Source organism: Somniosus microcephalus, chromosome 1 (assembly GCF_052327205.1).
Source record: "Somniosus microcephalus isolate GS21.2 chromosome 1, FLI_Smic_1.0, whole genome shotgun sequence".
Taxonomy (NCBI): Eukaryota; Metazoa; Chordata; class Chondrichthyes; order Squaliformes; family Somniosidae; genus Somniosus; species Somniosus microcephalus.
Genome location: NC_140987.1, coordinates 269,073,892 through 269,098,947, shown reverse-complemented (window position 1 = coordinate 269,098,947; position 25,056 = coordinate 269,073,892).

The following is a 25,056-nucleotide window of genomic DNA, read 5'->3' as shown; positions in this document are numbered from 1 at the left end:
AGTGCTCCCACTCTCGGCACTCTTTGTGCCACTGCTCCCGCTCTCGGCGCTCTTTGTGCCACTGCTCCTGCTCTCGGTGCTCCTGGTGCCACTGCTCCCGCTCTCAGCACTCTTTGTGCCACAGCTCCCACTCTCGGCGCTCTTTGTGCCACTGCTCCCGCCCTCGGCGCTCTTTGTGCCACTGCTCCCGCTCTCGGTGCTCTTTGTGCCACTGCTCCCGCTCTCGGCGCTCTTTGTGCCAAAGCTCCCACTCTCGGTGCTCTTTGTGCCACTGCTCCTGCTCTCGGCACTCTTTGTTCCACTGCTCCCGCTCTCTGCGCTCTTTGTGCCATTGCTCCCGCTCTCGGCACTCGTTGTGCCACTGCTCCCGCTCTCGGCGCTCTTTGTGCCACTGCTCCCGCTCTCAGCGCTCTTTGTGCCACTGCTCCTGCTCTCGGCGCTCTTTGTGCCACTGCGCCTGCTCTCGGCGCTCTATGTGCCACTGCTCCCGCTCTCGGCGCTCTTTGTGCCACTGCTCCCGCTCTCGGTGCTCTTTGTTTCACTGCTCCCGTTCTCGGTGCTCTTTATGCCACTGCTCCCACTCTCGGCGCTCTTTGTGCCACTGCTCCTGCTCTTGGCGCTCTTTGTGCCACTGCTCCCGCTCTCGGCGCTCTTTGTGCCACTGCTCCTGCTCTCGGTGCTCTTTATGCCACTGCTCCCACTCTCGGCGCTCTTTGTGCCACTGCTCCTGCTCTCGGTGCTCTTTATGCCACTGCTCCCGCTCTCGGCGCTCTTTGTGCCACTGCTCCTGCTCTCGGTGCTCTTTATGCCACTGCTCCCACTCTCGGCGCTCTTTGTGCTACTGCTCCCGCTCTCGGCGCTCTTTGTGCCACTGCTCCTGCTCTTGGCGCTCTTTGTGCCACTGCTCCCGCTCTCGGCGCTCTTTGTGCTACTGCTCCTGCTCTTGGCGCTCTTTGTGCCATTGCTCCCGCTCTCGGCGCTCTTTGTGCTACTGCTCCCACTCTCGGCGCTCTTTGTGCTGTACTATTCTATGATTCTAAGCTTCTCATGCGTTAGGAAGAGCAGGAGTGCTTCCACCAGGCCTCACAATGTAAGCTTCGGCCTCCACAGCCCCAATATTCTCGTTCCCCCACCGCTCATGATCGCAGCTCAGAGCCTTCCTCACTCTCTCCGCCCCCCCCTTACTGCCGAGGACCATTGCCATGGCTCCCCAACTGCGGCCTCCTGTCATTAAATGCTGATCCCGCCTGCCGACCAGGCAGTCAATCTGGCTGGCTGTTGGGCGGAAGTCTGTGGTGATTTATTTATGTGAAGGCCTGGGCTTCCTCATCCCTGGCCTTGCCCGGTTTTTGCCCGCTGCCTGGCTCCCCCACACCCTCCCCATTTCCCCATTCCTATCGGCGCCAAAGTTTCAGGTCGATGACCTTTCATCAGAATTGTTTGACTTCTGGTGAAAGGTCATCGAACTGAAACTGTTAACTTTGTTTCTCTCTCTACGGATGCTGCCCGACCTGCTGAGTGTTTCAAGCATTTTCAGTATTAAAAATTAATGTATATTTTATTTTTAAAATCACAGTGAAATCCAGAACCAATAAATCATTTGCGGAGGTGGCTGCTTATCTTGACAGGCAACACGGTGGATTGTTTGGAAGAGTCTCTGGAACAGGCAATTCCATGCTGTGCCTGTGAGCAGTGCTCCTTCAATTTTACATCTCTTAAGCCCAAGGTGAGGTTATCTTTAATACTATGTGGGACAGTTATTTAAAATAAAGTTCACTGTAGTCCCCATTTTTAGATTATTTTTGCTTCCTTCCGTGGAGAGTTTTATTGCGTGCGTCATTCCTTGATGAGGAGAAAAGAAAGGTGACCTGCTGTTACGGCTCCACCAGTGCTGCACTGTACCCAGCTCTCAGGAGCCACTTACAGGTAGCTTGAGCTGACTTGGCTGCTGATTTTTCCTTACTGAATCAGCAACTCACCGTGTGGGAAATCACCATTTTAATAAACTAATTGAGAACCAGAACTGTTTCATCATCCTTGGCTGAGTTTATGCTTTAAGAAGATAAGAATTAGGATTTGGCATAGGCCATACAGCCCCTCAAGCCTGCTCTGCCATTCAATAAGATCATGGCTGATCTTCGGCCTCAACTCCACTTTCCGCCCGATCTCCATATCCCTTGATTCTCCTAGAGTCCAAAAATCTATCGATCTCAGCCTTGAATATACTCAAAGTCTCAGCATTCACAACCTTCTGGGGTAGAGAATTCCAAAGATTCACAACCCTCTGAGTGAAGAAATTTCTCCTCACCTCAGTCCTTAATGGCCGACCCCTTATTCTGAAACTATGCCCCCTAGTTCTAGACACTCCAGCCAGGGGAAACAGCATCTCAGCATCTACCCTGTCAAGTCGCTAAGAATTTTATATGTTTCAATGAGATCACCTCTCATTCTCCTAAACTCTAGAGAGTATAGGCCCATTCTACTCAATCTCTCCTCATAGGACAGCCCTCTCTAGGGGGTGGCGTGTGCCCAGTCAGTTATGCCCCTGACTGCCTGTGAGTGGTTCGAATCGCTCCCACACCCCTGGGCCATCGACTCTGGACTTAGGTACAGGTAGCAATACAGAAAACGAGTAGACAAGTGGTTTGGATGTGAGAAAACCAAGATTTTATTAAAACAGAAATAAAAATTACAAATACTGAAAAGTCACTATATAGTTACAGGCTTATCAAGAGAATATACTCAAATGGGAATGGGGAACACACGGCACATCGAGGGAACAAAACAAATTAATAAAATCCCTTAACCCTTAACCCACCTACAATACCTAACTAGATTAAGCTAAGAGGGGCCAGGAATTCATGCTCACCAAATCAAAATCTGCTGAGTTATGATGGTTGTGGGGTTTTGGGGTTCGCTCTTTGTGCTCTCTGGAGCCTGCCGTTGTCACGTGGTCTCAGGGCGCAGAAAGGGCGTCATCCCGGTAAAGTACCCCAAGATTAAAGTCTTTGCTTGGGTACTTTGCCTCACAGGGAAGATGGTTCTTCTTCTTCGGGTGGCGGATGAATGTTGCATGAAGATAGTCATCGGTCGGCTGGATTGAAGGCCCAATTATTTGAAGCATTCTTCAATCTTCTTCGAAATCATTTCGTCTTATTTCATCTCATCTCGTCTCGTCTCATCTGGCCTGGTCTGGCCTGTTCTGCCCGTGTTCGCCTGGTGCTTTGCTGGCGTCCCTGATGGATATGGGGAAGCCACGGGCAGTGGCCAGGTAGCAAGCGCAGGAGGAAGAGAGAGAGCGCAACGTGGCTACCAATGGGTCTATAATTATACTCCCGTTGGAAACCCTTATCTGCGCGCTAAATCAGGTCAGTCTATCGTCCAACTTTTGGCGGGCTGTGTTAAATGATTATGCCAATCTAAGTGAACTGGCTTTAGATGGCCATTTATCGCACCTAATGGCCCTGATGTCCAGGTTGTATTGTCATTAATGCATTTCAATCAGCCTTGTCAGCCTTGGTGGCTCCCTTGAGCTGGTTCCGATTATTTATGTGGACAAACTAATGGCCTTACGCTTAGGCCAAACTGGGCTGATCTGTTTTGATCTGATGCAATGCATATTCAATGTTTGCCGAGCTGTCTGGCTTTTCAAACACAAAGTCCTTTTCACAGAAATGCATTTTAAGTTTCGATTTCCCAAAGCTGCCTGCTTGTGCTGCAGAAAAATCTTGCAGGCTTTTGGTCACGAGGCGCGGATGCCATTTTTGGGTACCCTTTTTAAATTGTCCATACAGGGTCCCTTTTTTTAATAACCTTGGGGGAATGTGGGAATTTTGAGAACCTTACACTCCTCCCTGTGATACTAAAACTTGCTTGAAGTATCATCCTTATAAGGTGAGCAAAATTTCCAACCCTCCAAAGTCAATCTTCCCCTGTAATTACCTATCTATGATCCCTCGACACATGCACTTCCCATTCCATGAAAATGTAGTGTACATAAGTATACATAGAATAACGACAGTCTTTTACACACATCCAAGCATGGAGGGGGTCCAACACCCCTGCACCACTTGGTACACATACATCTTTATTAACAACGCTTTGCAAAAATCTTTATTAAAAACAACAAATGACAAGAAACAACAATCTTTAATCAGAAATAAAAAAAACTCAAACAGGCGTATCTCCCTCCACCTTCACATAATGTTCCTTCCAGATCCTCTGGTTTCGGAATTCTAGCATCTCTCCTTTTCCCTTGCACTGGATGCAGACTAGATACAACACTATCCCTAACTGGCAAACCACGAGAATGTGGGAAGCCAGTCTGATCCAAGAAGGGACCTCTATGTTATTGAAAACGTCCCACCAGTGTGGAAACACAATATCCAATATCTTAGCCCCTATCTCTAATGTTTTCTGCTCTAGAGTGTAAAAATGTTTCTGTGAAACTATAATGGCTTTGAGTATTTTGGTAAGGTGTTCAGGGAGAGGGGGAATTTGATAGCCAAAATGCGCTACACACTTCTGCAAGTTGGTAAAATTCTCCTTTACAGTGAGGTGAACAGTGGAGGGTTCAGGAATGGGGACAATTCGCTCCTGGGCCACTTGAACTTCTGCCTCGGGTTTAAAACAGAAACAGCTGTTATTAACCAGACACCAGCTATGCTGTCCATGCTGGTAGTGGGGCGCTCCTATGGTGACACAATATGTCCCACCTCCTATATATGCTACCTGCGGGGGAACATGGGCTTGTGCCATTGCCTCCATGGTACAATTTATAGGTTTCGCGCCAGCAGCTCTGAACCCACATTGTGGTTTTGAATAGGCATTCAAGTGCTGGAGACACAGGATTATGTGTGCTCCCCGACTTGGCACCCTGAGAGGTCACTACCTGACATAGTGTCCTCCCACTTTATGACGTAAGGTGGGACCACTGTGAAACAAATGTTTGCACCACCTTGAATGACTCCAATGTTCTCAACCCTGTATATCGGCGTGGGTCGGGCTGTCCTACCCATGACCGGCATCCTAACTACTTCTCCCATGATCGTGTGGTTGGACCTCCCACAATCCACTGGGACTGGGTAGGCTTCGGAAGCTAGCCGGAGTTGGCACGGGCTTAATGCATTCTCAAACGGATGGAGGGCTGCGAGGTGTTTGTTGCTGATCCATAGCACGCACACCTCATTCTGCGCAGCCTGGTCAGAAGCATTTCTGTCCTCCCTTATGAGGGCATTTACTGTCTTTGCGTGCTTCTCCAACTCCGCTATGATCTCCTTTAAATGGATCGCCATGGCCTGGTCCTCATGCAACTCCGAGCCCACTACTTTGTTCTCATACAGTAATATCTTCCTTAACTGTGTTTGTAAACCGTTTATCTGGGTCTGCAGCTCTATGTCATCCAAACTGTTGATGACAGAGGACCCGGTGTTAAATGCAGTAAAAACATCATTCCACACTCCCCTTCTTTGTCTCCCTGCATTACCCAAAAACTTGCGTTGTGCGGTGTACAGTTCGGTTTTGTCGATATTGGCAAAATCGAACTCATAACATTTCCTGAACATGTCCTTTAATAGGGCCTGGTATAGCTACTCTGTTTCTTTGGGACACCACTCTGGTAAATGTACCTCGGTGAGATTTAAAATCACAGAGGCTACCACATAGTGCGCCCCTTGGTACAGCACCTGATATGTAGGCACTAGTACCAGCCCATTCCCTGGTCCCTTGGTGGTGGTGGGGCACCCTTCCCTGGGTGACCTCGCTGCCGGTGCCGTGGGCAGGGGCTTATGGGGGCGGGTTACAAGCTCAGTGGCATTGACTGGGATCGGGGAGAATGGGACCTTGCACGCTTTCAGGCTGGTATCCCACTTCATCTCCTCCCCGGCGTCTTGCCACTGCCGGTGGAAAATGATAGATATGCCTGCGGGGCAGATCCTCTCTGACACCCACATACAGATATAAATCCCTTGATCCGGTTCCCTCCACTTGTCCCAACACACGCTTAATCCTCCATGAGTCCCTGTAATCTTCCAGTGGGTATTGTTCCCAAACCATTCCCACTCGACTGCGGGGTTCCTCATATCTTTGCTCAGCTTCCTGAGCCACCACCACCTATCCAGAGGAATGTGTCCCTTGCACGTTAAACATACACGTTTCCCTACGGTGACGCTGACCCTTGTGGTAACGACCCGTACCCTGGGGCACAGGAGGGAGGCTTCCCCGTACGTGAACCCGGTCTGGCTGGAGTACTGAGCTGAATTGGACCCCAGCCACCCTGGACACCTTCCCTCGTGGACGTAGACGGTGGTCTCCTCCGCATCCCGTTCGCCTCTCCCATCAGTTGGTATAGGTGCTCTCTCCCCCGAGCACCCATAGATGTGGGATTCCTCCACACCGCCCCTCCTTCCAAGGCTCAGTCCGATCAGGGCGAGTAGGATTACGCGCCCCTTCATCCCGAAAGTCTTTCTGCAACAGATACAAAAACATACAGGCAGGTCCCCAAGAGATTCTCTGGCTTGGGTGAAGCATAGTTGAGTCTCGCGACCTCGACTCAAATATACACACTCTTAGCAGATTACTACAAAATTAAAAATATACATCACCTTACTTAACTTAAGCTAAACACCCAAATTTAAGCAAAATAAATAAACTTAACCATAACCAAAACTTAAACTACCTAAACTATATACATCCATCGCCCGTCTCCAGGCGGCCAGCCTAATTCCTGGTTGGGCTGCGGCACACCGCTCCCACCGGCGTGGGCGCCCTGTCCTGCACTGTTGGTCCCTTGCCGCCCGTGGCTGCTGGCTGGGGACCTCTGTCCTTTGACTTCCCCCTGACTCAGGAGGCTGTCCCTTTAAAATGGGGAGCTGGTGACCATGGCTTTCTCGGCTGAGGCATCCGTGGGGACCTTCTAGGGACTTTGGCGGGTGGGGTTATCTTGGCTGGTTGGCCTTTAACCCAAACCGCTGCCCCCTCCGGCGAGGTCTGTGGGCTCACCACTGCCGCTGGCTGGGGATCTTCCCCCTTAGGCTTCACCTCTCCCGAACCTGGGCTAGGGGCAGGCAACTCTTCGCAGCCTGTTGCTGCAGGCTGAGAGTCTCCGCCCCCAGGTCCCGAACCTGGGTCGGGGGCGGTGTCTTCACCCTCAGGTCCCTCCTCCTCTACACTTGGGTTAGGGGGTGGGGTCTTCACCCTCGGGTACCTCCTCATCAGGATCCAAGAAGAGGGGCGGGTGTCCCAATCGGTGGGCGGGATGGCACCTCCCCTTAAACAAGCCACAGCGCCTGCCCGTGCAGTCTGTGAATTTGCTCCTGCTGCAGGCTGAGGATTTTTATCCTCAGGCCCTACCCCAACTGGCTGTTTTCTCCTTTCAGTTTGAAACAGTTTGCACTGGTTAATATGGAAATATTTGGTGCGCCGAGGCATCTTAACGGCGTATACCATGGGGCTGGCTTTATCTACAATGCTGTAGGGCCCCATGTACAATGGTTCCAAACTTCCTACGCGGGCATAGTTCCTCACCATGACCTGATCTCCTACCTCCCACTCGTGGTGTTTTCGGTGTTCGAGCAGCAATCGATGCTGTCTTCCCATGTTCCCAGCCGCCTGCTCGTGGACCTGTTTAAGGTGCTCAAAAAGGTTTCGGGCGAATATGTCCTGGTTTACCTCCCTGAGCTGACCCTCCGTGAGCACTGGGGCTGGTACATGCGTGGGGGTCCGCATAACCCTGCCAGTCATCAGCTCGTACGTTGAATACCCCGTGCATTTCGAATAGCTGGCCCAGATAACCTTCAAAACCAACGGTAGGACCTCGGCCCATTTACGGGGCGAGTCCACTCAACCTTTCCTTTAGGCTCCTATTCATTCTTTCCACAATCCCCGATGACTGTGGGTTGTGGGCTATGTGCCACTTCCCCTCGATGCCTAGCAGCATAAGGGTGTTCTGCATCACCTGTCCGGGAAAGTGACTCCCTTAGCCGGACTCCACATGCTGTGGTAGTCCCCACCGCGAGAACACCTCCCGGACCAGGATCCTGGCAGTACCCAGAGCTGTGGCTGTTCTGCAGGGGAAGGCCTCTACCCATTTTGTGAACACATCCACCAGGACGAGGCAGTACCTTTAGCCTCCCTAAGCGGTGGGCAAGGGCCCGATGTAGTCGACCTGTATCGACTGCCATGGTCCCTCTACCTTCCTGATGTGTCCCATTGGTACCTTTCTTTTGTGGGTGTTGGGGTTATTAACAGCGCACACAAGACAGCCGGCACAGAACTCGCTGACATCTTCCCTGATTCCCGGCCACCATCCCGTCTGTTCCACCCGCTGCCAGGTGCTCTCAGGCCCAGGGTGTCCCGCTCCTGGACCCTCATGGGCCAGTTGAAGGAATTCCCTCGGGTGTTGCTGCGGCACAACCCACTTTTCCCCCCGGAACAGCATGCCCTCTTTTACGGAGAGGGTTGCTGTGCCCTACGGACCGTCTACCCTTTTTCCCTCAGTTACTGTACCGAAGACCGCCTTGAGGATGGGGTCTTGGGCTTGGACCGTCTTAAGGTCCGGGGCTAAAGCTACCCCTCCACTCCCTTGGGTCCCGACCCTACCCCTGACCGCCGCCATAGGTCTGGACCCGTAAGGGTCCCAAAAAGTGCCTGTGCGGGCACCCTCCTTGGCGAGCATGTCAGCCTGCTGGTTGCCTTGACTGCGGGGTTCTGTGGAGGAATGGGCTTTCACCTTGTGAATGAAAACCTCCCCTTCCTCCCCCACTGATGCTAGGATCTTTTCCAGCAGGGGTTTTACTGTGAGGGGCCTCCCGTCGGCGGAGGTGTATCCGAGGCAGGACCAGATGGCCAGGTACTCCGTACATGAATTGCACGTGAACATACTGTCCGAGCAAATCGTGTATGGGGTAGGGAAGATTTCAGGGTGTGTAACGACGTACACTACCACGGCCAGTTCAGCCTGCTGGGCGCTCATGGTGCTGGGGAGCTTAATTGCCAGGGCAATGTTTGCCACTGGGTCATAAACTCCACACCCCGTGAGGCGCTCGCCAGCAGATACCATGCTGGAACTGTCTACATAGATCTCGCAGCCTGTGGGATGTACCCCCGCCCATAAACCTATGTTCACTTCCCAAACCCCTTCAATGGAACACCAGTGGGCTGTTCCAGGATATACCAGGTTGACCGCGAGATTTGGCTCGCAGAGACCCTTCACCTTCAGATCCATCTGTGAAAGGAGCAGGGTCCAGTGAGCAATGCGGGCACTGCTCACTGTTCCATCGTTGATCCTCCCATCCAGAAGCATCTGGGTGGGTGTGTGATGGGTGAGGAGGGTGATGGGAGAGGTGCCTGTGAAGATCAATTATCTCCTCACAGTCCTATGTGTGGCCAAGAGGTGCCTCTCACAATTGGAGTAGCTCCTTTACACATCTGTGAGTATCCTAGAGGAGTAGACCACCGGCCTCAGCCGGCCATGGCGCTCTTGGAGCAGCACAGCACTCAGGCTATCCCCGCTGGCTGCTACCTCCAGGAAAAACTCTTTCCCCCCATCTATGGCCCCTAAAGCTGGTGCGGTCTGCAAGTCTTTCTTGAGCCTGACGAATGCTGCCTGGCAACCCTCATCCCAAAGCCACCCCACTCCGTTGTGTAGGAGTCGGAGCAGAGGGGCTGCGGTGGCTGCATAGTCCTCAATAAAGTCTCTGCAGTACCCGCTTCGCCTTAGAAACGACCTCACTCCCGTGACTGTGTTGGGGACCGGTAACTCCTGTACCGCTTCCCTCCTAGCCTTATCTATGGCCCTTTCTCCAGCGTGGACGGTCAGACCTAGGAATTTTACCTCCTGCTGGCTGATCTGCGTTTTCTTGGAGTTTATTTTAAATCCCTTTTGCACGAGCAGCTCCAGCAGTTCGGCCAACAGTGGGCCATGCTCCTCTTTTGAATCAGTGAACAGGAGCAGGTCATCCACATATTGGACCAACTGTCTGGGCTGGCTAAAATCCTTTAAACTGTTTGCCATACACTGATGGAAAATGCTGGGGCTGTTGTGGAAGCCCTGCGGCAAGCAGTTCCACGTGCACTGTTGCCCTTTAAACATAAAGGCAAACTTGTACTGATCCTCCCTTCGTAAAGGGATGGACCAAAACCCGTTGGAGGTATCCAGCACCCTGAAAGTGGTTGCGGATGCTGGATACCCATGGATTGGAGGCTAGCTAATGTTACCCCACTATTCAAAAAAAGGTGGTGGAGAGAAAACGGGGGATTACAGACTGGTAAGCCTGACATCGGTAATGGGGAAAATGCTAGAGTCCATTATAAAAGATGTAATAGCAGGGCACTTGGAAAACAATGACAGGATCGGACAAAGTCAACATGGATTTACAAAAGGTAAATAGTGCTTGACTAATCTACTGGAATTTTTTGAGGGTGTAAATGGTAAAATAGATAAGGTAGAACCAGTGGATGTGGTGTATTTGGACTTTCAGAAGGCTTTTGATAAGGTCCCGCATAAGAGATTAGCATATAAATTAAAGCACATGGGATTGGGGGCAAGGTATTGACTTGGATAGAGAACTGGTTGGCAGACAGAAAGCAAAGAGTTGGAATAAACGGGTCTTTTTCTGAATGGCAAGCAGTGACTTGTGGGATACCGCAGGGATCGGTCCTTGAGCCACAGCTATTCACAATATATATTAATGATCTAGACAAGGGAACTAGATGTAATATCTCCAAGTTTGCAGATGACACAAAGCTGGGTGGGCGTGTGTGCTGTGAGGAGGATGCCGAGAAACTCCAGGATGATTTGGACAGGTTGGGTGATTGGGCAAAAGCATGACAGATGCAATATAGCTTGGACCTGGGAGAGAGCAGAGGCGCGACCGGCAGCATTTAAAAGCGACGGCAGCGAACGAGGCCCAACCAGAGAGCTTGGACCTGGGAGAGAGCAGAGGCGCGACCGGCAGCATTTGAAAGCGACGGCAGCGAACGAGGCCCAACCAGAGAGCTTGGACCTGGGAGAGAGCAAAGGCGCGACCGGCGGCAGTTAAAAGCGGCGGCAGCGAACGAGGCCCGACCAGAGAGCTTGGACCTGGGAGAGAGCAGAGGCGCGGCCGGCGGCAGTTAAAAGCGGCGGCAGTGAATGAGGCCCGACCAGAGAGCTTGGACCTGGGAGAGAGCAGAGGCGCGACCGGCGGCAGTTAAAAGCGGCAGCAGCGAACGAGGCCTGACCAGAGCGGACCTGCGAGTGAGCAGCTGAGGAGTTTCAAAAACCGGCGGCAGTTGGGGAGCGGCGGCTGATTTAGCGAACGAGGCTCGACCAGAGCGGACCTGCGAGCGAGCAGCTGAGGAGTTTCAAAAACTGGCGGCAGTTGGGGAGCGGCGGCTGATTCAGCGAACGAGGCTCGACCAATTCAACAGTAGAGGAGAGAGGTAAAAAGTAATCCAAGTGTGACGTCACCAGGAAGCAGGTAAATGATTGGTTGGTGAGTATTTCTTTTATTACAAGCTTAAATTCTGCGGTTTATATTTTCTTGGGCCTCTGTGGTGTAGTGGGGACAGTTGGTAAATAAGCGCCCTAGAGTATATCTTTAACTGGTGGTATTGAATTAATTTAAATTAATTAAAGGGGTAAGTCATGCCAGAAGAGCCCAGCCCCGTGTTATGCTCCTCTTGCTCTATGTGGGAATTCAGGGACGCTGCCAGTGTCCCTGATGCCCACGTGTGCCAGAAAAGCATCCAGCTGCAGCTACTAACGGGCCTTATTGAAGCGCTGGAGCTGCAGATGGATGGGTTGTGGAGCATTCACGATGCTGAGAGGGTCGTGGATTACACGTATGATGAGTTGGTCACGCCACAGGGTAGGGCTGCACAGGCAGAAGGGAAATGGGTGACCACCAGGCGGAGCAGTAGAAGCAGGCAGGTAGTGCAGGAGACCCCTGTGGCCATCCCCCTTTCAAACAGGTATACCAATTTGGATACTGTTGATGGGGATGACTCACCAGAGGAAGGCAGCAGCAGCCAACTTCCTGGCACCGGGGGTGCTTCTGCTGCTCAGGAAGGGAGGAAAAAGAATGGGAGAGCAATAGTGGTAGGGGATTCTATCGTAAGGGGAACAGATAGATGTTTCTGTGGCCGTAGAAGTGACTGCAGAATGGTTTGTTGCCTCCCTGGTGCCAGGGTCAAGGATGTCACTGAATGGCTGCAGGGCATTCTGAAGGGGGAGGGTGAACAGGCAGAGGTCGTGGTTCACATTGGGACCAACGGCATATGTAGGAAGAGGGATGAGGTCCTGCAACAAGAATTTAGGGAGCTAAGTAGGACCTCAAATGTTGTAATCTCTGGATTACTCCCGGTGCCACATGCTAGTGAGTATAGGAATAGGAAGAGAGAGCAGATGCATGCGTGGCTAAAGAGAAGGTACAGGAGGGAGGGCTTTAGTTTCCTGGATCAATGGGCCTGCTTCTGGGGAAGGTGGGACTTGTACAAGTCGGACGGGTTGCACCTGAACCAGAGCGGGACAAATATCCTTGCGGGGAGGTATGCTAGCACTGTTCGGGGGGGTATAAACTAAAATGGCAAGGGGTTGGGAACCTAAGCAGGGAGACAGAGGAAAGGAAAACAGGGATAAAAGCAAAAGATAGGAAGGGGAAAAACAAAAGTGGCAATCAGAGAAATCAACGGTTTAAATCAAACGTGGCCACAGTAAATAATAATTCTAATAGGTCTAAGAGCGTTAAAAAAACAAGCCTGAAGGCTTTGTGGCTTAATGCGAGGAGCATTTGTAATAAGATGGATGAATTGGCTGCGCAAATAGAGGTAAACGAATACGATTTGGTTGGGATTACGGAAATGTGGCTCAAGGATGGCCAAGACTGGGAACTCAACATCCAGGGGTATTCGATATTCAGGAAAGATAGGCAAAAAGGAAAGGGAGGTGGGGTAGCATTACTGGTTAAAGAAGGGATTAATACGATTGTAATGAAGGATATTAGCTCTCATGATGTGGAAGCTGTATGGGTAGAGTTGAGAAATACTAAGGAGAAAAAACATTAGTAGGAGTGGTATATAGACCTCCAAACAGTAAGGTGGAGGTTGGGGATGGCATTAAAAGGGAAATTAAAGAAGCGTGCAATAAGGGCACAGCAGTCATCATGGGTGACTTTAATCTACATATAGATTGGGCCAACCAAATTAGTAACAATACTGTGGAGGAGGAATTCCTGGAGTGTTTACGGGATGGTTTCCTGGACCAATATGTCGAGGAACCAACCAGAGATCAGGCCATCTTAGACTGGGTATTATGTAACGAGAAAGGATTAATTAGCAATCTTTTTGTACGAGGCCCCTTGGGTCGGAGCGATCATAATATGATCGAATTCTTCATTAAGGTGGAGAATGAAGTAGTTGACTCTGAGACAAGGGTCCTCAATTTAAATAAAGGAAACTACGATGGTCTGAGGAGCGAGTTGGATAGGATTGATTGGGGAATGGTGCTCAAAGGGTTGACGGTGGATAGGCAATGGCAAACATTCAATGACCGAATGGACGAGCTGCAGAATTTGTTCACCCCAGTTTGGCATAAAAATAAAACAAGAAAGGTGACTCAACAGTGGCTAACAAGGGAAATTAGGGATAGCATAAGATCCAAGGAGAGGACATATAAATTGGCTAGAAAAAGCAATAATCCTGAGGATTGGGAGCAGTTTAGGAGTCAATAAAGGAGGACAAAGGGATTAATTAAGAAAGGGAAAATAGAATATGAGAGTAAGCTAGCAAGGAACATAAAAACTGACTGTAAAAGCTTTTATAGATATGTGAAGAGAAAAAGATTGGTGAAGTCAAGCATAGGTCCCTTACAGTCAGAATCAGGGGAATTTATAATGGGAAACAAGGAAATGGCAGACCAACTTAATACATACTTTGGTTCTGTCTTCACAAAGGAGGACACAAATAACCTCCCAGAGATGCCGGGGAACATAGGGTCTGATGAAAGAGAGGAACTGAAAGAAATCAGTATTTGTAGGAAAATGGTGTTAGGAAAATTGAGGGGAATGAAGGCCGATAAATCCCCAGGGCCTGATGGTGTACATCCCAGGGTAATTAAGGAATTGGCCCTAGAGATAGTAGATGCATTACTGGTCATCTTCCAGAACTCGATAGACTCTGGAACGGTACCCATGAATTGGAGGGTAGCTAATGTTACCCCACTATTCAAAAAAGGTGGTAGAGAAAAAGCGGGGAATTATAGACCGGTAAGCCTGACATTGGTAGTGGGGAAAATGCTAGAGTCTATTATAAAAGATGTAATAGCAGAGCACTTGGAAAGCAGTGACAGGATCGGACAAATTCAACATGGATTTACAAAAGGTAAATCATGCTTGACTAATCTACTGGAATTTTCTGAGCATGTAACTGGTAAAATAGATAAGGGAGAACCAGTGGATGTGGTGTATTTGGACTTTCAGAAGGCTTTCGATAAGGTCCCACATAAGAGATTAGCATGCAAAATTAAGGCACATGGGATTGGGGGCAAGGTATTGACTTGGATAGAGAACTCGTTGGCGGACAGAAAGCAAAGAGTTGGAATAAACGGGTCGTTTTCCGAGTGGCAGGCAGTGACTAGTGGGGTACCGCAAGGATCGGTCCTAGGACCCCAGCTATTCACAATATATATTAATGATCTGGACGAGGGAATTGGAAGTAATATCTCCAAATTTGCAGATGACACAAAGCTGGGTGGGAGGGTAAGCTGTGAGGAGAATGTTGGGAAACTCCAGTACGATTTGGACAGGTTGGGTGATTGGGCAGAAACATGGCAAATGCAGTATAATGTGGATAAATGTGAAGTTATCCACTTTGGTGGCAAAAACAGGAAGGCAGATTATTATTTGAATGGCAATAGATTGGGAGAAGGGGAAGTGCAAAGAGACCTGGGTGTCCTTGTGCACCAGTCGCTGAATGTAAGCATGCAGGTGCAGCAGGCGGTTAAGAAGGCAAATGGTATGTTGGCCTTCGTAGCAAGAGGGTTCGAGTACAGGAACAAGGATGTCTTGCTACAGTTGTATAGGGCCTTGGTGAGACTGCACCTTGAGTATTGTGTGCAGTTTTGGTCACCTTACCTGAGGAAGGATATTCTTGCCATGGAAGGAGTTCAGCGAAGATTCACCAGGCTGATACCTGGGATGGCAGGAATGACGTATGAGGAGAGATTGGGTCGATTGGTCTTGTACTCGCTGGAGTTTACAAGAATGAGAGGGGATCTCATTGAAACTTATAAAATTCTGACAGGACTGGACAGACTAGATGCAGGAAGGATGTTCCTGATGGTCGGGGAGTCCAGGACCAGGGGTCACAGTCTAAGGATAAGGAGTAGGCCATTTAGGACAGAAATTAGGAGGAATTTCTTCACCCAGAGAGTGGTGAACCTGTGGTATTCTCTGCCACAGAAGGCAGTAGAGGCCAATACATTAAATGTATTCAAGAAGGAGTTGGATATATTTCTTAAGGCTAAAGGCATCAAGGGGTATGGGGAGAACGCAGGGATCGGGTACTGAATTTGGATGATCAGCCATGATCGCATTGAATGGCGGAGCAGGCTCGAGGGGACGAATGGCCTACTCCTGCTCCTATCTTCTGTGTTTCTATGTTTCTATGAATATTTCCTATCAGGTTGGCAATTGCTGCTACCGTGGGTGCACAAGCTGGTATGTTACTGTTGAGCACCCAATAGTCCACCGTGGCCCTCCGGCTTCCTAACCGGCAACAATGGAGAGTTTACGTTGGTGGCTATCGGTCTCAGAACTCCCTGCTGTACTAACGAGGACATGGCTGCTTCCATGTCCGGCTCCGCTTCCCTGGGGAAGTTATATTGTTTCTGTGACCGGGCCATGCGGTCCCCGTCTACGCTGACCTCAAACCCGTTGACCCTCCCACATTCGTGTTTGTGTGTGGCAAATGTGGCCAGGTGGGCCTGCACAAATGCCTGGAACTCCTGTGGGGTGTTGCTGACCATAAGCTCGAGGTTATAACCCTCTTTGGGCTTCATGGTGCATAGGGTCCCCTTCCCTTCCGTTCCTGGGATCACTACTACCTCGCCTTCCTTTCCTTTACCTGCCCCCCATAGGCAATGATTTCTCAAATCTACTAGGATCCCGTGGCCTACAATAAAGTCGGCTCCCAGGACCCCTCTTCCACCCTCCACTTCCCATTTCATCAGGGCAAAGGTCCACTTAGAGCGGAGCAGTCCTAACTGAATGGCGAGCGGGATGGAAAACGAGCCAGCCTGTTCTTTGCCTGTGAACCCCAACAGACTGTATGGGACCCCATTAGATAGAGGCGAGGTGGTGGGGTTAGCTGATTAGACCACGGTGCATGATGCCCCCGTGTCCAACAGATAGGTCCCCGTCACTTTTTCTCCCTCCATCTCCAAGAGGGGTCTTCTCCATTCATCATACCGGAGAGAACACAGGTAAACAGGCTGCGCTGGCTCTAGTCAGGGCTGTTGGTTGGGTGGGGCTGATGGGGTCAGAGCACCGGTAGTGGCTGCTACTCTCCCCTGGCCAGTCAATAAGGACCTCATGGTGTCCAAAAGTGACTCGACCTCTGCGGGAGGGATTCCTGCCCCCGCCTTTGGGGCTGGGGCTGTGGAATTCTTTCCCTTGTTATCTTTCCAAGGGTTTTTGCACTCCTTCCGCCAGTGACCATCCTTCCCGCACCCGTAACAATTTGTCTTTGTGTTGGGGGTGTTGTTCCCTTCCTGGTTCCAGTCTTTCCTACCTGGTCCGGGTTTTACCTCAGGCACCTTCCCCTTAGGTGGGTGTGCATCGGTTCCCCTACCATTTTATGGCTAGAGCCACCTGCCTGATCACCGTAAGTTGGGTGGTCTGGGGGTTTTTGGGGTCGAACCAGACTTCTGCCTTGGCCTCGACCTGTGGCAAGCTGTTCGACACCAGGCAATGGAGCCAATGGGCCAAGGGATCCCCGTTCAGGAAGACCCGGTTCGGCGACCCAACAGGCCCTCCAGTACACCGGCCATAACCGGTCAGCAAAAGCCTGCGGAGTTTCCCCTGCTAGCTGGACCGTCTTCTCCACAGGGGAGAAAGGATTAACCTCATTCATCTCCATGGCCTCCAGACCTGCATCCCTGAGCTCCTCATACCTGCTCTGCCCCTTCTTACACTTGCCTGAGAGGGATTGGAGGAGACTACTCTCCAGGGAAAATAGCAGCATCTTGGCCTGCTCAGCGCCATCACAGTTGTTGATGCTGGCTGCCTGCTCTATGTCCCTGAAGTGGATTGACGGGTCTCCATGTTTGGACAGCTTCGGGATATGGTTCACCATAGCCCTAAGCTGTTGGGTGCTTTAGGGTAATACGAACTGGTTTTGGAGGGGTCCCTCATCATTGCCATTGACGGGTGGGCCGAACCTACGATGCCGGGCTGGGCACATCGGTCCCGGCTCCGACCTCTCTGGTGGAGGTTGCTCCACCGCCACTTCCACCTCTGGCTCCACCCCCCCTTGCTGCCAAACCTCGCTGAAACTTGGCGCTACAGGTGGTGGTCGTGACACCTCCTGTCCCTCAACCAGGTCGTCCCTGGGCACTACCGATGATGTTTGAACTGTCCTCCCCTCGTTCCCCATAAAATCCTCCTGACCTGCCTTCGGGCTTATAAGGCATAACATGCCTTTTGCCTTTCTGAGGGCCCAGCTCAGATTTTCTATCCGCTCTTTGCGGGGGCCGTGGTCTGCCTCCTCAAACCTCTGTTCGCTCGCTAGCTTGTAAGCTGCCTTTACCTCCTGTACATTCTCTTCTTGTTCCCTAAATTGCCTTGCCAAGCGGGCGTTCTTCTCCCGCAACCTTAACTCATTTCCCTTGGCTTCGGTGACTTGGCAGCATAGGTATTCCAACTGGGCCTTGTGTTCTCCAATTAAATACACTCTCTCCTGATTCAAGGCCTGCAATGCTACCAATAACTTCTCCCCTGCTAGAGCCTTATCCTGCATCTCCAGGGCTGACTCCTTTAACTCGGCTGCCTGTGCTGCAACCAGCCCGTCCAAAAGCTGGACCTGCTTTTTGAAACACATCAGCCAAACTGCCTTTGCTAAGGACTTCTTGAGTTCCTTTCCCTCTGTCCACTTAGCTTCTGCATCTACCGGACGCCCAGCCCTTAACAGAGTGGTGCTCCACTTCTTAGTGATATTCACCTTGCTAAATACATAATCAGAAATCCTTTCCTCCATCATGGTATGCTCATCCGAACCATTGTCTACTGTATCGCAACACTGTTGCCGGTGTCCTGCCGCGGTCACCATTTTGTGTAGGGGGTGGCGTGTGCCCAGTCAGTTATGCCCCTGACTGCCTGTGAGCAGTTCAAATCGCCCCCACACCCCTGGGTACTCGACTCTGGACTTAGGTACAGGCGGCGATATGGAAAATGAGTAGACAAGTGGTTTGGATGCGAGAAAACCAAGATTTTATTAAAACAGAAATAAAAATTACAAACACTGAAAAGTAACAATGAAGTTACAGGCTTATCAAGAGAATATACTCAAATGGGAATGGGGAACACTCAGCACATCGCGGGAACAACACACATTAATAAAATCCCTTAACATTTATCCCACCTATAATACCTAACTGGATTAAGCTAAGAGGGGCCAGGAATTCATGCTCACCAAGTCATAACCTGCTGAATTATAATGGTTATGGGGTTTTGGGGTTCGCTCTTTGTGCTCTCTGGGGCCTGCCGTTGTCACGTGGTCTCAGGGCACAGCAAGGGCGTCTTCCCGGTAAAGTACCCCGAGATTAAGGGCAAAAATTCGGTGGCGCCGCTTTTGCGGCGCCAAGCTCGCCTGGGCACCAGAATTTGCGCTCCAGACAGAGCCGCTTGCGCCCTCCCGATATTCAGTTTCAGCGCCCCAAAAGTAAGCGGGGCACTGCTCGAGGCACCCCACGTCCCATTTGGGGCGCTCAAACTGAATATCGCAGCCTAACGTGCCGCAGTGCCACATGCTGCGGCATGGCGCGCTGCGGTGCTGCAGCCCTTCCTCCCCTTCTTAAGTGGGAGGAGCCTGCACCAGCGCGATCACCGATCGCGAGTGCCGGCAAAAGAGCCCGGCACCGAGGAGAAGTGCTGGGCTCCCAGGACACAGCTGGCACTACCCGGAGGGGGGGATCAGGAGGCCGGGGAGGGCGGCGTGAGGAGGTGCTGGCAGGCAGCCACTGAAAAAAATGGCCACCCCGCACCTCCCCCTTAAGTAGTGCCAGTACAGCCACAGGTAGTCCCCCTGAACCGGTTGCGAATTGCGTACGGCGCAACACAATATTGCGTTCGGGGTGGTAGCGGGGCACTGCGTACACCAATGACATCAGCGGTGGTGGCGCAGCGCGACAGGCTAATGCCACCATTAGCGCCCCGCTAAATATCACGGGAGGCGTGGCCAGTGGCGCTAAAGCCACCGAGTGCCCTCTTTAGGTGCTAACTGGTGGCACAGCCTGTAATGTATGTACCTTTAAGGGAGAGAACTACTTTTACAGCTCCTGTATACTATAGTACCAGCAGTGACCACACCTGTATATAAACCCTGAGTAGTGATCTGTACAGTTAGTTCTAGAGTAACCCTCATGCAGTAAACACCTGTTGAATCGTTCTCTGCAGTCTGTTCTCTGATTATTGAAGGACACAACATTAAGATACATGGATCTAACAGTGGCGACGAGCAAGTTTGAACCTACCTGCAACTCCCCATCACCTCCCAGGGGTTCGCTCCTGGAGAACAGTGGAAGAAGGTCGAGTCCAGAAGCACGGACGTCGACCACGGGCAACCGCCCAGTCATCCAGCGGAGATTTGAGCATCACAGGGGAGGCTGTCGAGAGCCAGGCTTGGCTTTCCAGTCATGGTGGTCCAGCGAAACGAGCTGGCAACAGGTACTGCGCAGACCCTTCCCGGACAGCGGCGGGCTAGAGCCCGACTGAGAGGCACAGAAAAAGGCCGAGCAGCGTCGACGGGGGAGAGAGAGAGGGCAGAGCGTACAGGGCGCAGCCGGCGTTCAGGACCGAGCAGCGTCAACGGGGGAGAGAGACAAGAGAGAGCAGAGCGAAGCCGGTGTTCAAGGGCCGAGCAGCGTCGACGGGGGAGAGAGAGAGGGCAGAGCGCACAGGGCGCAGCTGGTGTTCAAGGGCCGAGCAGCGTCAACAGGAGAGAGAGGCGCGCAGGAAAATGCGAGGCACTGCCATTGCCACAAGGACCGCAGAGAGCGGCGTTGGCAGCAGTGCAGGAGCAGCGCACGAAACCCACAGGGTGTTGCCATTTGCCACGAGGACCGCCGATAGCGGCGTTGGCAGCAGCGCGGGAGACGCCATTTTAAGCCGCAGCAGGGAAGAAAGGAAAGCGCGGGAGACGCCATTTTAAGCCAGTCTAACCACACGCAGAAATGCCGAAGAGTGGCAGTATCACAGCGTTTGACAATGAAGTCGAAGATTGGACGACATATGTCGAACGCATAGAAATATACTGCAAGATGAATGAAGTGCCAGATGACAAGAAAGCACTGGTATTGTTGAATTCAATGGGTGCAAAAACGTATGGCTTTCTACGAAACCTAGTAACCCCAGAGAAGCCAGTAGAAAAGGATTTTGAAAACATAGTGTCAATCCTACAGGACCACTTAAACCCAACACCGCTGCTGAAAGCAGAAAGATTTAAGCTTCACAAAAGGAACCAGCATAAAGATGAAAGTAATGCTGAGTATTTAACGGAACTGCGCAAGCTATCGAAACACTGCCAGTTTGGAACGGGACTAGCAGATACTTTAAGGGATATGTTTGTGTGTGGGCTTCAAAGTGAAGGAACCCAGAAACGGCTTCTATCAGAAAAGGATCTTACGCTGGACAAGGCTTTCAGCATTGCAGTATCACACGAAGCAGCAGCACGGGGCGCTGCAGAGATACAACGGAGACCGCAAGAATATGGCACAAATGAAATGTCATAAGGAACAGTGAAGTGCTATCGCTGCGGCAGAACAACACACGACCATAATGATTGCTGGTTCAAGGACAAAGTGTGCAGACAGTGTGGAAAAGTAGGACACATAGCAAGAGTCTGCAGGTCGGGAAAGAAAACCAGCAGCAAGAAATCTCCACAGGAGAAGTACAAGAAGGTACATAAGGTGACGGAGAGTAGTTCAGACGAACAGAAGAGTGATACAGACACCGGAAGCAAGGAGCTGGGTTGTCTGAAACTACATAATGTGATCAAAACGGAGGATCACCAAACTATCTGGGTCACGCTCAAGATAGCAGGAGTCCAAGTGAAAATGGAATTGGACACAGGATCAGCCCTAACAGTCATAAACTGAAGGGACTACAAGCGGCTATTCTCACATATACCCTTGAGAGATACAAAGATTGTCTTGAAGATGTACACGGGGCAAAAAGTCTACCCCAAAGGAAAAATAAGTGTGAACGTTATATATAACGGCAAGGAAACACCAAAAATGGACCTATATGTATTGCCAGATGGAGGACCACCACTACTAGGACGTGAATGGATCCGGAAGATACAGCTAGATTGGCATTCCATACAGGCACTGACTGTGGCTGACAAAAAGGATGACGACGTCACCCCTGGGCGACTATCAAAGATCCTAACTGATGCGAAAGAAGTGTTCCAGCAAGGACTCGGAACATTAAAAGGCATGACAGTGATGATTAAAATTGAAGAAAACGGAAACCCAAAATTTTTTAAGGCCAGACCGATACCTTATGCGATCCGCCCAGCCGTTGAAGCAGAGCTGGAGAGTCTGGAACGTTCAGGTGTACTGTCCAAGGTAGACTGGAGCGAGTGGGCTACAGCCATCATTCCTGTGATGAAAAAGTCGTTGAGCAGCACGCCTGGGGAACCAAGGAAGGTTCGCATCTGTGGGGACTTTAAGGTAACAGTGAACCCGGTCCTTCACACCGTACAATATCCACTTCCGCGGATTGAAGATATTTTCGCCTCGCTATCTGGAGGGAAATGCTTCACTAAGATTGATCTGGCCCAGGCGTATCTGCAAATGGAGGTAGAAGAAGCATCAAAAAAATACCTCACAATCAACACCCATAAAGGTCTCTACCAATACAACCGGCTGGTATTCGGGGTAGCATCAGCTCCGGCTATTTGGCAGAAGGCAATAAAGGTTATGTACAATGACAACATTCCGCTGCAGCACAAAGTGGCCAATTTCCTGTTCGCCTACCGGAATGCGACACATGCAGTCACCAGCCAGGCCCCAGCCATGATGTTCTTTAAACAAAGGTTAAAATCTCGCCTGGATTTGCACAGACCAAACGTAAGAAGAGATGTTGAGAGTAAGCAATTCCAGCACATCCATGAGAAGAAAACAAGGCGCTTCAATGTAGGGCAACCAGTCTTGGCCCGCGACTACCGAACAGAAAAATGGCAGCCAGGAACGATATGCACACGGCAGGGCCCACTAATGTACACTGTGGACGTTGGGGAGAGCATCGTGAGACGCCATGCTGACCAGATCATAGAGTCGCAGGAACAAGTCAACCCCATGCCTCGCCCATACGTACCTGGTGATGAACCCGACGTACAGGTCGCATCTACCCCAGAAACAGCAGCATCGGAAGCTGATGAACCAACCGACGACAGGGGGCCAGAATCGCCTCCGCACCAAGAGCAAGACACTCGGGAAAGGCGCTATCCAGAAAGGATCAGGAAGCCTCCCCAAAGACTGAATTTATAAATAGACTATTTTCAGCTAATGTTGCATGTTAAAAGTGTTAATTGTAATTAGTTTGATGTTTAATTGTTAAATGAGTGTTATGGTACTGTTAATCTAAAAGGGGAGGAATTGTAATGTATGTACCTTTAAGGGAGAGAACTACTTTTTACAGCTCCTGTATACTGTAGTATCGGCAGTGACCACACCTGTATATAAACCCTGAGTAGTGATCTGTATGGTTAGTTCTAGAGTAACCCTCATTCAGTAAACACCTGTTGAATCATTCTCTGCAGTCTGTTGTCTGATTATTGAAGCGCACAACATTAAGATACACGGATCTAACACAGCCCACCGAATTTCTAGGCCAAAAGCCTTTGCTTGGGTGCTTTAGTTCGCAGGGATGATGGTTCTTCTTCTTCGGGTGGCGATTGAATGTTGCATGAAGATAGTCATCGGTCGGCTGGATTGAAGGCCCGATTATTCGAAGCGTTCTTCAATCTTTTTCGAAATCATCCTGTCTTATTTCATCTCAGCTCGTCTCATCTCGTCTCGTCTCACCTCGTCTGGCCTTGTCTGGCCTGGTCTGCCCGTGTTCGCCTGGTACTGTGCCTGCGTCCCTCATGGATTTGGAGAAGCCATGGGCAGTGGCTAGGTAGCAAGCACAGGAGGAAGAGAGAGAGTGCAATGTGGCTACCAATGGGCCTATAATTATACTCCCGCTGGAAACCCTTATCTGCGCGCCAAATCAGGTCATTCTATCGTCCAACTTTTGGCGGGCTGTGTTAAATGATTATACCAATCTAAGTTAACTGGCTTTAGATGGCCGTTTATCGCACCTAATGGCCCCGATGTCCGGGTTGTATTGTCATTAATGCATTTTAATCGGCCTGTACAGCCTTGGTGGCTCCCTTGAGCTGTTTCCGATTATTTATGCGGACAATCTAATGGCCTTACGCTTAGGCCTAACTGGGCTGATCTGTTTCGATCTGATGCAATGCATATTCAATGTTTGCCTAGCTGTCTGGCTTTTCAAACACAAAGTCCTTTTCACAGGAATGCATTTTAAGTTTCGATTCCTAAAGCTGCCGGCTTGTGCTGCAGAAAATCTTACAGGCTTTTGGTCACGAGGTGCGGACGACATCTTTTGGGTACCCTTTTAAATTGTCCATACAGGGTCCCTTTTATTAATAACCTTGGGGGAATGTGGGAATTTTGAGAACCTTACACCTCTCATCCCAGGAATCAATCTGGTGAACCTGCGTTGCACTCCCTCTAAGGCAGATATATCCTCCCTTAGGTAAGGAGACCAAAACTGTGCACAGTACTCCAGGCGTGGTCTCGCCAAAGCCCTATATAATTGCAGCAAGAATTTCTTGCTCTTATTTTCTAATCCCTTGCAATAAAGGCTAACTTACCATTTAGACCAACTCTAGTGTTTGACAATCGTGCTGTCTGTATCACTCGGGCACCCTGATTGCAAAGTGGGATCCAAGATTTTGATGTACATACTAACTTAGTCACCAAAACTGCCTGGAATATCTTCAGCTTGCTCTGGGAACCCCGCAGGCCTTTTCCTTCCACTCTGCCCCATCATACTGACTTTTAATCCAGTGCTCAATTTGTCCTGATGTTTCTGATCCCTAGTCTTTGTAACAACTTGACTTTGGTCATAGCAAAATTTTGAACTTTGGGCAATCTGAAACAGCAAACAGAGAAACACAAATGTCCATTTTTGATAGCCAACTCGCACTACCCCAGGAAGATTATGAAAACATGTAATAAGACACCTGCCCAAGTGTCAGTACAGTTACCAAAGAAAAATGTCCATCATATATCAAGCCAAAGTGGCATGATTTGGAGTGGTGCAAAATGGAAAGAAGTTACACATGGCCAGTTCAGCAAAGAAAACATGGGACGCATGCTAGGGATGCATAAGAATACATTGGGTTGGAACTCTATACAGTTGTATAGAGCGCTGGTTAGACTTCATTTAGAGCACTGTGTTCAGTTCTGGGCACCGCACCTCAGGAAGGATATATTGGTCTTGGAGTGGGTGCGGAACAGATTCACCAGTTTGATACTGGGTCTTAGAGGGTTAACTTAAGAGGACAGGTTGCATAGACTAGGCTTGTATTCCCTGGAGCATAGAAGATTAAGGGGGTGATCTAATTGAGGTGTTTAAGATGATTAAAATATTTGAAGCCATGTTCCCTCCTTCAGAGCTGAAAAATAATGCAAGCCACATAAAACACGAAGCCACCAGAAATAAAATAAACATTTGTTTTATTTAATTTGGTTTCACCAGAATGATACCGGGCTAAAAGGGTTACATT